The sequence below is a fragment of the Thermobia domestica genome, chromosome 18 (assembly GCF_964235325.1).
Source record: "Thermobia domestica chromosome 18, izTheDome1.hap1.1, whole genome shotgun sequence".
NCBI lineage: Eukaryota > Metazoa > Arthropoda > Insecta > Zygentoma > Lepismatidae > Thermobia > Thermobia domestica.
Genome location: NC_137471.1, coordinates 93093192 through 93106846, shown reverse-complemented (window position 1 = coordinate 93106846; position 13655 = coordinate 93093192). Strand labels below are relative to the sequence as shown.

At 36.8% G+C, this 13655-nt stretch overlaps 1 protein-coding gene across 6 annotated transcripts in view; it reads right to left on the bottom strand.

Moving 5' to 3' along the window:
• The window catches only part of Mp (collagen XV/XVIII-type protein multiplexin), a 1211252-nt gene that overhangs the window by 1000819 nt on the left and 196778 nt on the right, over window positions 1–13655 (bottom strand). The gene's annotated exons all lie outside the window — the stretch shown is intronic.

The following is a 13655-nucleotide window of genomic DNA, read 5'->3' as shown; positions in this document are numbered from 1 at the left end:
TCTTGTGGTAAGGAAGCTTTAGTATAAGTAGTAGTAGTAGTAGTAGCGGTAGTAGTAGTAGTATCGGTAGTAGTAATAGTAGCAGTAGTAATAGTAGTTAGTAGCAATAGTAGTAGTAGTAGTGGTAGTTAGTAGCAATAGTAGTAGTAGTGGTGGTAGTTAGTAGCAATAATAGTAGTAGTAGTAGTAGGAACGGATTAGAAGCCCCGCAGGGGTTGGGTCCTGTTCTCGATATAAGTAGTAGTAGTAGTAGTAGTAGTAGTTAGTAGCAATAGTAGTAGTAGTAGCAGCAGCACTAGTAGTAGTAGTGACTCTTCCAGTTCCGGTGACAAAGAACTGGGGGGAGCGGGCTATACACAAGCCTTGTGATATTATATGATAGTAATTAAATGCATAACACGGTAAAAGATTGAGTTATAATTATAGTTTATAAATTTAGTAATTGTTCATTCTACAAATTAAGCCTAACCATATCCCATTTACAGCTTCATTTATATATTGAAATATTCAATCGCTACTAATTGGCGACGAGGATGGAATCAATTGATAGTTGGGGTTTGGACTTACTTGAGTTCAAACCCCAAGTTTGACAGCCAATAACTCTAGGACAAAACGCCTGAACTCCACGGTATTTCGAATGCATATTGAGCTTGTTAAGATCTACTAACATTTAAAATTAGGTAACTATCAGATTTCGGGCTTGAACTTAACAAACCTTTACGTGAAATAAGTGCAGTGTGAATTCATAATTAAGGTGTGCTAAAATTCAATAAGGAATGATTTCTTCCCCACTACGGGGAAATTCACTAGTACAAGTATACTACATGATCAGCCCCAAAATTTGTTCCTGCTTGGTAATTTCGAAAGCAAAATGCGTATTAAAATTATTAAATATTATCTCACCTTTCCCCAGACAACGGAGCCTAAGAAGACCAACAATAATACAAATGAAAGCATTAAATAATTGGATATTGATTAAATGGATGACAAGAGAGTGGTGAGGTAGTCACATTATACAACGCTCGGCTGGTGGCATTTTCACCGTCGTTGCGTTCTTAGTAATTATTGAAACTCAATATCACGAATGAAGAAGCTGAGAAGGAACAATTCGGGTTTAGGGGAGGTAAAAACATAAGAGATGGAATTGATTTATTAAGAATAATCAGTGAATGATTTGTAGAAAAAATGGAAGAGTTGTATGTTGTATTTACTGATCTAGAAAAAACTTTGGATCGGGTGAACAGGGAACTGTTGATGGAGTTTTAAAGGTTGGGTTGAAATGGAAAAATCAGACTCAACAAGTAAGTGTTAGAAGGGAGGGGAAGAAATGACTGAGGAGAGTACGACTGGAAGGGGAGTTAAACAGGGATGTTGTCTCTCCCCGACGTTATTTAATATTTATCTAGAAGGGAAAATGAATAAGATCCTATATAATGAAGATGGTATTTCGGTAGGAGATAGAATGATTTGGTGTATAGGTTTTCAGATTATATGAGGCTTCTTGTGGAATCTGAAAAGAAAATTAATATGTTAGAAAACTTGAGGAAGGGCTATGGGAGAACGGGATGAAAATACGGACACGGGATGAAAATAAACAATACAAAAGTAAAAGCTATGGTAATTGGGATGAAGTGGTTGGTGTCAAATATGGAAGTAGTACGTATATATATACAAGGCCGGAGTTAGGGGGGTGCAAAGGTGCACGTGCACCCCCCTTCGTTGTGAATATACACTACCCAAAATGAGAAGCTAGCAATGAAAATAGCAATACTTCATAAAAATTTCTGTTGCCATGTTTTAGTTTGGTCTTAAAAGAAAGCGAAGTTTTGCAAAATCAATAGTTTGTCAGTATTCTGAAGGTTGAAGGAAAAGGATTCATCGACAGCAGACACTTAACATTTCGAGGGCAATTTCTAATTCACACCGCAGGTGCCTTTAAAAAAAATGATATTTAATTCAAATGTACTGTAGTTACTGGTGCACCCCCCTTCAGAATATCCCTGATCCGACCCTGTATGTATATATTATATATATATATATATATATATATATATATATATATATATATATATATATATATATTATATATATATATATATTATATATATATATATATATATATATATATATATATATATATATATGTGTGTGTGTGTGTGTGTTGCTAAACTTAACTTGGAATTTTAACTTTCAAGATTCGGTATCTCATACATTTAACATTTCTATATTATAATATATTCATTCGTTTTGTCATTTTGTTCGTTCGTTAGGTTGTAATTTATCGTTTATTAACAGTCACGCCTAGTTTCAATATATTTTGAACGGAAAAGATGTGAATACTTTGCACATTCTATAGGTGGAATGTAGCTCTCCATGTTTCAAAATTGATGTTAAGAAATGGACTGAAAATAAGTTGTATTTTTATACAACCTCAAGATTAAAAGGAAATGTTTGCATTTCACACAAATCTGTTTCCCGTTGAGTAGTTCTGCTTAATAAATATGAAGTAGTGAAAAAGATCTTGACTAAGTAACCCAAAGAGGGAGAGCAGTTGCAACTAAAGCAAGCGGTAACTTTCTTGTGTTAGAATACTGGGTGATATCGTTCTGTGAAGATTAATAGTTATACTGTAGTGGTTTTGTCGCGTTATACACTTCAACAATTGCGCTTTCAATATGGATAGTAAGCTAGATCAAAAAGGCGAAGAGAAATCTGGGCTAGCTTCCACGAGCACAAACTCCGAAAATGTTGCAAATTTATGAATTTTGTGGATGAAGATCGTCGGAGGTTGCTTCATGCAATTACTGCAATGTAACACATTGAGCAGTGCAGCAATCCGCAGAGCTGTGTTGAACATGCGCTACATTATTAAATGCAAATATTGTGTTCCGAATTGTTGATCCCAAGGGGAAGACGCACCACGACGAATTCTGGTAGAATTTTTGTCAATAGATGTTGGATAACCCTTTTGTGTCGCGAATCATTATTAAGAACAGGGATTTAGTCTATGGTTAAGACCAAGAAACCAAAGTAGTCTGCGCAGTGAGGTACAATATTTCAAAGACCAAAGAAAGTTAAATAAGTTAGGAGCACTACAAATGTCACCATCATTGTTTTTCTTTGACATTCTCCTGAGATATGTGCATTGTGTATCTGTCTCAAATATCCAGGTTGTCAGCGCTTAATTTTCCTGCTCTGACGCATTTGAAGGAAGATATTTAGCTTAAAAGACCTGAGGACAATTGGATGTTCCATCACGAAACTAATATCCATTGACACAGTGCTCGAAATATATCAACTTTTCAACCACAACATTATGATCATCTTCCTCAGATGCTGTATTTCTCGGAATTAGCCTCCTGAGAATTCTCCCCCGTTTCAAAGATGATGTTTAAGCTGAAGAACAGCTGATTTGAAATATGGAGAAGATTCATTGTGAATCGCAGGAGTGTAAACGCTTACTGGTTTTGTAAGAAGCTTCCTAAAGTGTCTGAAAGTTGCATATATGTATATCACTGCACAAGCAAATTACTTTGGGCGAGGTTGTGGCAAACACTAACACTTTACCTCCTGAGCTTATAAACCTTTACAAATTCCATCTTCCAAGGACCGTGGTAGTACAGTGGTAGAATGTTCACCTCTAGTTTGTGGGGTCCCTTTCTACAATTTAATTCATGATAATCATCACCGTTTCCCTTAGCCTCGGAACATAGTCGTAGGACTTTAAATAAAAACTTCATTCCATTTCATTTCAAAATCTAGCTTCATGTCAGTTTGGTGTATTTTTAAAAGGTGTATTTTCTATATCAGGTAAATAAAAAAAAAGCATTCGAAATACAAGACAAATGAATCTTTAAATATTCTAATTCAAAAATTAATACTTTTCTGACCAGAGTATGTACTTATTTATTAAAATAAGTCGTAACAGTTTAAATAACTTATCGTTATCTTCATTAGACCTTAATTGGCAGGAATATCTTCATAACATTCTATATCTTTAATTCTCTGCCACCACTAGAGGTGCATTCTACCACTCTACTACCGCACTCCCTAGGAGCTGGAATTTTTATAGGATTATAAACCAAGGAGCGATAGCGTTATAAGATATTTCTGCCAGTTAACGTCTGATGAAGATAAATGTAAAGTTATTGAAACTGTTACGACTTATTTTAATTTTAATAAATAAGTATATATTCTGTTCAGAAAAGTATTAATTATTTAAGTAATAGTTCCAGAGTCAAGATGAATGAAGGGAAGTCTAGTTCCAAATAAATACAACTTGACTCGTATTGTTGGGTGAATTATTACAATACGTATTACTTCAAAACAATGCTATTTTACTTACATGAAAAACGTTTCTCAATAGAAGCAAAAGGAGAACAGTTTTTATAAGGTCTTCCTTACCAAGAAGTGAGAAGACAGAGATGCCAGAAGAGCTGGTAGTCGTAGGGAAATACGGTAGGTGAAAGATTTCATACTGTAATATATGGAGAGTCTGCATCGTTGTTTGTGCAACATGGGAGCATGAATTGTCTTGCAACATAAAGACACCATGTAGATCTCGGCTGCATTTCATTGAGTTCAGGACTATACCAACCCTTAGGGATGGTTTTTACCTCGACGAAAAAAGACATGATGGATCACCCCGCTGTAACAATAGCAACATCTTCTACGTATAAAAGGGTGGTTTCGGACATAGTTCTTTACGATGATCACAACCCAACCACTGTTCTGACTACTTACCACTGTCGCAGGAGATCCATATTTAATCAGAAGTGACAATCCGATGCAGGAAATCTTCACTCAGAGAACTGAACACCTCCAGATAGCAATTCTTGTTGGCTGGAGTCAACTCCTGTGACATACATGAGTCCAACTTTTTCATCTCAACTGATTACATAGAACTGCTGAACGACAATAATATGATGTATGGCTAAGTCGTCTCAATAGCACGAACACTTTTCCAAGGACCTGATCCCACGGTGTTCCTGAAAAGCTCATCAGAATATAATGCTACAAGGTGTCACGGAGTTCATTCTGCAGTGTGTGTTGTGTCTATGGAGCGAAATTTCCAAATTACCATACACTACCATACACTTTTCTAACATACACTACAAGGACATTTCGTTTGCTGACCTAGTATTTTTTCTTTAAACAAGGTCAGTCTAGAAAGTATCCTATCTTCTTTGTTTTTGGCTCAGGCTGGCCAAATTTTGCGTCATGGAAGAAGTCCATGATGTTTTAAGCATGTAGATGACGTTATTTTCACTTGCATATTCTGCTGTCTACACAAACACAACGCTGTTTGCAGCAGAAACTTGAACTTTTCACGTTCAGTAGAGGAGACTGAATGACGTGTCTTTATTTTCACTTGTGAAGTAAATAAAGAGTATTTGATCAAATAATGACCACAATGGATGGCGTGTTTGCTGCCCTGTGGAACTTGAATGAATTCAATAAGGACGTGGTACCCTCCGAAGAAGAAACATCTATCGCTCCCAGGGTACTAACTTTCATGAAAATGATAGTGACCACTTCGTGTCTTGAAAATGTCACAATGACAGTTGAGGACCTCGTGACGTTTCAACATCCAGGAGAACCAATGGATAGTCCAAGTCAAGGAATGAAACGACCTCTTGACGATGAAAGTTACAGTCCTACGCCATCTCAAGAATCAGCCATCTGGAGAAGCTGGAGAGAGCAAAAAATGAGAAAAACGTTCTACGCCTGGGATATCACTGAAGCAGGCAACAAGCAGAAAGCTGCAAAATACATGGCGAAAGCTGGTGTTAGTACCACTGACATAAATCGAATTAGATCGTTTTTGGAGCGGAATACCAGACGAGAGAAGCTTATTCAATTCAGCGAAGCTATCAAGATGTGATGTAAGGAACAACGTGGTTCACCAAGATGTTATAGAGTGACCGAGAGAGACATTGAGTTGGAGGCCTTGGCACAAGCCCGTAAGTTGAAAATCAATTATTTCAAAGTTTCTCGATCTTGGATCTTCACACTCTTGGCCGAAATGCACTCGGGATCACGAGAAGTCACTAAAGTCGTGACAATGGCAGCTCGTACTAGAGCTGATGAGCGTTCCAAAGAATTCGATGCCTTTGTCCCCAACATCAGACGAGAAATCAATGATGGCAATTACAACCACGACCAGATTGTGAATCTCTACCAGAGTGGCTTAAACAACGAACTTCTGACCCGTCGAACCTTAACAAAACATGGCGTGAAAGACGTTGTGGTACAAGTTAGATCTGAATCCAAAACGACTCACTCATACACAGTCCAGAAGCTATATCAACGTCAGGGAGACTTTCCGGGCCAACATTCATCGTATTCAGTGAACCGTCTGACCCAAGAGTCCAGTTGAAACTTCCTGTGACTCCTGCTGTCATTTTGAAAGCCAACAAATCTGGCATGATGACTAAAGAATACTTGTCACATCTTGTCGCTGATATTGGAACATCATTTCTGCTGCTGAAAGATGCTGCTGCTATCATGCGGGATAATGATATATATGAGGATTTTCCGGATTTGCACCAGTGAGCCAGATGAGTATGTTTTGACCCACTGCCATTTTGCAATGCTTATTGACAGTCGAGACTTGTCCAATATCAAATTCTGTATCATTTAACACGAACTTTCACATGATGTGCTTATTTACCCCCTTGGCATTTGAAACTTTTGAGTTGGACCCCACCTTGGATCCTGCGGGTAAACCTGGGACATTTCTTTTTTACTTTGATACATTCTATATTTTTTTTACACTTGTCTCACCGTTTCAGATTAATAGGAATGGCCATAAACTTTTCAATGACGCTTGTATTGACATTTTGACCTACCGCCAGTTTGCACAGGATTATCGGAGAGAGTCGAGACTTGATTTATCTTTCACTTAACATCAGCTTTCATACGATACTCAACTTAGAACACCTTTCCCATTTCAACATTTTGAGTTGGACCCCGTTTGGGACCCTACGGGGGATCCTGGGACATTTTTTTTAGCTTGATACCTTGTACTTTTGAAATGATGAAAGGCATGTCCTTCTGTTTACATATCTGTCTCACCGTTTCAGATTTTTTTGGGGTTGCAACGGACTTTATGGACACGCTGAAAGAGTTTAATAAAAATGAGTAAAGTGCTGCCCGCAAGCGGTATGCATGAGACCTCCCCAATTTTGGTAGCCGGTTTTGATCTTACCTTGACCCAAGCTTTCAGGAATATACAACACTCCCACTTTGTGGGTTCAAGTTCAAGTACATCCCGGGTTAGTGTGATAATTTTACATTTTGCTATTGTTTGTAAGTACGATCAAAGTTGAATATTGTAATTTCCTACTTAGTATTGTACAAACAATACTTTACGCTTGTGTTTACAAACACTACCACATTGTTTTACGTCAGGATACTACACACCACGTGGGTCTACTACAACCAGCAGACGACGGACCTCTGGTTCCTCCTACGAAGCGCTCAATGACATCGGAGCAGCAGCGCCACCGCCGCCTGGACACCTATATAATGGGACTCTGCCGAAAGTTTACCAGTTTTCTGGTGTCCCTCCTACTGTTTGCCACGGAACATTAGAGGTGTCCTAACCCCAATCTCTAGTCTGCCACGAAACTCTTGGCTATTTCTTTCCTCCTGGCTTAGTCTGCTACGGGACTCTGTTGAAAATCCTACCTCAGTTGTTTAGCCAGCTTCGGAGATATGACTACTACCTCCTCACTGCTTGCCACGGAGCATTGGAGATTCTTTCCCCACTCTGCTTATCCTGCCATGAGGCTCTGTAGAGATCCTGTCCACGGCTTCTCGGTCAAAGACTACCTAATTTCTAACCCAGTAAATTAAAGGAGAATAACTTTGTAGTATTTCTGTAAATACCGTTATATATTTGGTTTTATAATAAAAGCCGGCAGTGGGAGTCTATTCCAGACTCATTTATTTACCTTGCTCTACGTACAACTTACATGGGACAGAGTTTTACAATATGCTTTTTCTGCAACGAGCTATATCATACTTGAAAAAAAAACATTTCAGCGTGGGAGAAGAATTACGTGTGTCCTCACCAGAGCTCAACCTAAAATCATGCCCACAGAAAGCATGTGATAAACCAAAGTTTATTACTGTCATTAATATGAAATGGCTTACTCTGCCAACGCGTCAACATTATAGTGTTTAGGGAAAGTATGTTTGTCTTCAACAAACATTACCGGAAACAGTGGCGTCGAAAGGGAGCCAGGGGAAGGAGAGTGAGCTTTTCTTTCTGCTGACTATGTTTGAGGAAAAGTTGTTGTTTTCATCCTCAGAAAGAAAATAAACTCTGCTAAAAGACACTAAAGAGGATTATGTGAAACACTTTTATGAATGAATGAGTTAGCCAAAGGTTAAAGTCACTGTTACATGTGAAGATAGTAATAGATTAACGGTCCCGGCCGAGATAATTGCTCTACTACTACAAAAAATATTCAAAAGTTCGTTTCCGTTCGAGTTATCGTGTGGAGTAACGAAGTTACCGTTACCCGTGAAGGTGTTAATGGATTAAGTCCATTAACGCAGTCAGTTGAAATAATAGCTCTAGCTAGCTACTGAAAAAAAAAACAGAATTTAAAAATTCGTTTTCGTTCGAGTTATCGTGTAAACTAACGAATGGATGTAAGTCACCGTTACCCGTGAAGATGTTAATGGAATAACTCCATTAACGAACTTACTTGAGATAATAGCTTCAGCTATCTATTGCGAAAGCAGAATTCAAAAATTCGCTTTCGGTTAAGAGTTTTCATGTGTAACAGACTATGTATGAATGAATATACAATCTTATAACAAACTCCACTTCCGTGATCTAATGAACATTAAATGTTCTTCAGTAAAAATGTATATTGCACTTCTCGCCTTCTCCCGGCGCACTGGACTTGATTTTTTTTCACATCTGTTATTCCCATTCATTCAGTTCTCTCTTACGGAAGAACACACCACTGGCAATTGTTTGAAGACAAATGAATACGTTGTTTTGGTAATAATAGGTGTGTCACCCTCTTTCTGCTGGAAGAAATAAAAAGAATATGGAATGAGAAAACACGAAGATAAGCCATCAAAATCATTAGATGGTTGGAAATTTTGTTTCCAAAAGTCGTCCCAGAAATCAGTGGTGTGTTGATTTTACATAGAGATTAGGAAGGAAAGCAGTTTATCAAACAAGACAGCAAAGACAAGCAACGAATCAGACACTGATTTAATTTGTGAAACAGACTAAAACGAGACTTGTTCTAATGAAGAAGTGTCTTCCGATGGTAACTGATCACAGCAGATAAAAGCCAAGCGTAGATTGCGTGGCATCATCCAGCAGAACAAATGATAAAAAAGCTGACAATGATTTAATCCTCAAAGGACTTCTTGTGGAGTGAAGTGTGGACTTATTCGTTTGCTGTGTCACTCTGCTTGGTAAAGAAGTGAGAAAAACACAGGTGTTTTTATGTGCTTCTGGCTATATCCACCCTATTGAGTTTAGTCAACGTGAGGAAGGAAGAACTGGAACGAAGGAACATTTCAAGTTTTCCCGCTGTGCATATATGTATATGAGGGAAAAAATAGAAGGGAAGAAGATCGCCATTGTTGCCAGCTTATAATTTTAATCAAATTAACAATATCGAGGAGTCTAAGATTGACAAAATACACCTGTTGCATTGAAAGTATGCGTGAGCTCTTATAAAGTTGTAGTTGAAAAGGTTTCGGAAAAAGACTTCGGAAGACCAAAAAAGAAAGAGGATAATATAAGCATAATGCTAGAGACGATAATTAAGATGATAATACAAACATGATATTGAGATGTAAAATGGGAAGCATAGGATAAGATAGGTACTCCAAGCATCATTCTCTATTAACCCAACAAAAAAAAAAAAAAAAAAAAAAAAAAAAAGAGAAAGAGAAAGAAAAAGCTACAAACGGCAATTTTTAGGCAGAATACTTCCTTTGTCAGGAAAGCAAAGATAAGAAAAATAAAAGAAGTAAAGGGGAGTCCAAATTCAAAGCATTTCACGAATCCCTGAAGCTAGAGAAGTGAAACTCGACACAAACTCCTCTTTAAGATATATATATATATATATATATATATATATATATATATATATATAGAGAGAGAGAGAGAGAGAGAGAGTGGTAGATATAGATAGATAGGTATGATTGAAAATGACTGATATTAGTGTAGAATCCATAGTTTTCGGGGTCGCTGAGACGAACAGTGACACTTCCGATGCCCTTTAAATCCAAATTCACCCCTTTATGTCCAAAATGAAACGTCTCAATGTGAAGTACGGGTATTATATATAATTTTAGGGAAGTGAAACTCTATACATAAACTCTTCTTTAAAATGAATAAAAACTGAATGTACTTCTAAGGGGGGAAGTGGTCAGTTTATATAATATTCTAATTTCCGATTTATTTTCATACATGTCAAATTTTAGAATTTGGATTTCTACTTATACATGCCGATTAGGATTTTAGAAAGTTGAAAGTGAGAAATTTAGTTAGTATATAAAGTAGTCATTAGAAAGGAATAAACACTGTTTCAGCGCTTTTGAAAATTCTGCCTCTAAAAAGAAGGAAAGAAGATATTTTATACAGCAATAAAAATTTTGGTTTCATGTTCATTAAATATTCTGCCTAAAAATTCGCGTTTGAAACAACAATAAGAATTATCACCAAGAGTAGTTAGTTATTATTATACATAACCCTGGAACATTAATTTCTGCTTCCAGACGATTACCAGAAATGTTCAGCACGGATTAGGCAGACACATGCAAGGTTTTGTGTATGTAATGATGAACCATCGGGTTCGTTAAACTATATATTATCATTAGGATCCACCTCATATACGTAGAGCAATGAGAGAAAAAAGCAAAAGTTGTGACATCTAGCGTAATTCAAAGTAATTATTAATTTAAAAAATATAAAGGATATAGCCGGATAATTGGGTGAAATGTGCCCTTACACGGATTGATGTGACAATTAAACCAAAGGTACCTCATATTCAAAGATAAATTTGGCCAGAAAATCAACTTCAAATTCCTTCGAATATCGAAGTTATTGTTGAAAGTCGAAAATCAAAAATTGTTCGTATCTCGGAAACGACTTGAGTTACGCGGTTGAGAAAAAATATGAATATACTTTGCTTGAAGAGCCTTACAGAAAACGAGAAATATGTAATATATTTGGCCCGAAAGATTTCTAATGAGAAGCGTGTCGAAAATATTCGAATTCAAATCTTTTTGCTTTATGTTTAAGTGACTATCTTCTATTTTTCACCATAGAAGCAGCACTAACCCACCTATAATATATTTTGACCATGGTTTTATACCTTTCGAGCAAATTAGTGTAAAATGAGGAAAACCATACTCGGGACGCTGATTGTCACAAGCAAGATAGGCAACTCACGCTGCATTATATACGTTTTGGCCGGTACAAATACTATCAGAGGTCAAAGATGATAGATTTTGAGTTTCTGACTCGTCATGAATGACTCTACATGACAATTAACTCTCATAATCGCATCTCTTCCACAAACCGCGTGAGAGCGCTAGCGTCATTAATTTTCAGTCTGTCTTACGTTAGTAGGATACCAATATTTTAATTGTGATTTACAGAAAAAGACGTTTTTGGTTATTTCTATATATGTGTATAATGTACTACATGTTACAATGCATAAGATGATGGTAATACAAAAGTATGCAAAATGTGTTTATTCCAATGTCTTTTCTGAATTAGAGAACATTACAATAAACATGAAGGTATGTGGTACTTGAAGGTACGGTATTAGACAAATGCGCCTGAAAGATTAACTATCCTTGTTACGAAACAAACTTTGTATTTAGCGTTGTATGTATTCTTATAAATATTTATTTTGTTAATAACATTTTAGCAAAACAATGATATCAATATATGCTTCTCTCACAAACATTTATTTTAATATTCACGTTGGTGATACTAATAATTTACATGGGTAACAATGTTTATTACTACAAACCTCAGTCCTACCAAGAGAATGCGGGAATAGCACCTTTTGTAAGACCGGAACCGCTGTGTTTCTACATCCTTGCTTCTCCACTATTCCGGTCTTTAGGTGCCCAAAGGCCTAAATAAGTTACATGTACTTAAAACAACTCTGAGGCGGAACAGTCCATGAAGGATCAGAGCCTACCACGCGGCTTTTTTAGGGGTCACGTGATCAGGATACCGTTGTTCCCTATCACTTTCAGTAGCCTTCCCGACCAGGTCTATCCCCGATGCTCATTTTCAGAGGCTGGTGGGTGAAATTGAAAATTAGACCTAGACAATACGTAACAGAGTCGACTCAGCCTGCTGATGTGTCGAATACCGTGTCCTTCAACTTCCTTGTAATGTTTTCTAATTCAGGAAAGATATTGCAATAAACACATTTTGCATATTTTTGTATTATCATCTTCTTTCTCAGAGAGAGAACCATAAACATCGTTTTCTGTAAATCACTTTTAAAATATTGGTATGGCATCTTACTAAGGCAGACTGAAAATTAGTGGCACTAGCGCTCTCACGCGGTTTGTGGAAGAGTTGCGATTAGGAGAGGTATATTGCCATATAGACTAAATTCATTACAATTTAGAATCTCAAAATCTACAATCTTTGACTTCTGATAGTATTTGTGCCGGTCAAAATGGCGTAACGTGGGTTGCCTATCTTGCAGGTGACAATTCAGCTTCCCGACTTAGATTTTCCTCATGCTCATTTTATACGAAGTTGAACCGAAGGTATAAAATGATGGTCAAAATATATTATAGGTGGGTTTGTACTGCTTCTATAGTGAAAAATAGAAGGTGTCCACTCAAATATAAAGCAAAAAGATTTGAATTCGAATATTTTTGACGTGCTTCTCAGAAATTTCAACGGCGAAGGTATTGCTTTGTGTTTCCCTGTATGCTCTTCGAGCAAAGTATTAGAATATCTTCTTTCAATCTCGTAACTCAAGTCGTTTCCAAGATACGAACATTTTTTTATTTTCGAAATTTCAACAATAACGTCGAAATTCGAAGGAATTTGAAGTTGATTTTCTGGTCAAAGTTATCTTTGAATATGAGGTATCTTTGGTATAAATATCACAATAGGTGTAAGGGCACTTTCACCTTCTTATCAGGCTATACCCTTTATGAAATATGAACATCGCCGGAGTCGTTTTTGAGAAAATCATCCAGAAAGAACCAACTTCAAAGAGTAAACTACATCTTCTGGATTTTTCCTAGAAAACTGATATATATTACAGAATTGTTAACGAAACATTGATTTGTGAAATATGAACAAAATCGTTAGAGCCGTTATCGAGAGAATCGCACATTTTGATTTTCACCCTTTAGTAAACTATCCTTATTAATCGGAGTAAATAGAAAATTCGGAAAGCACTTCTAGAGAATCTTATAAAAGCCTGAAGTTCAAAATTGGTCTCGATACATTGAACGGTATAGCTTATAAGGAACTGAACTATTTACATCGGGAAGAACGGACAGACAAATGCACAAACGGACAGACATCCAAAAATACGTTTCTCGACATGTAGGTGCCAGGAAGCGTATAAATTCCTTGAAATCCCGAATTCGATTTTTTTCACTTTCATCATACTTTT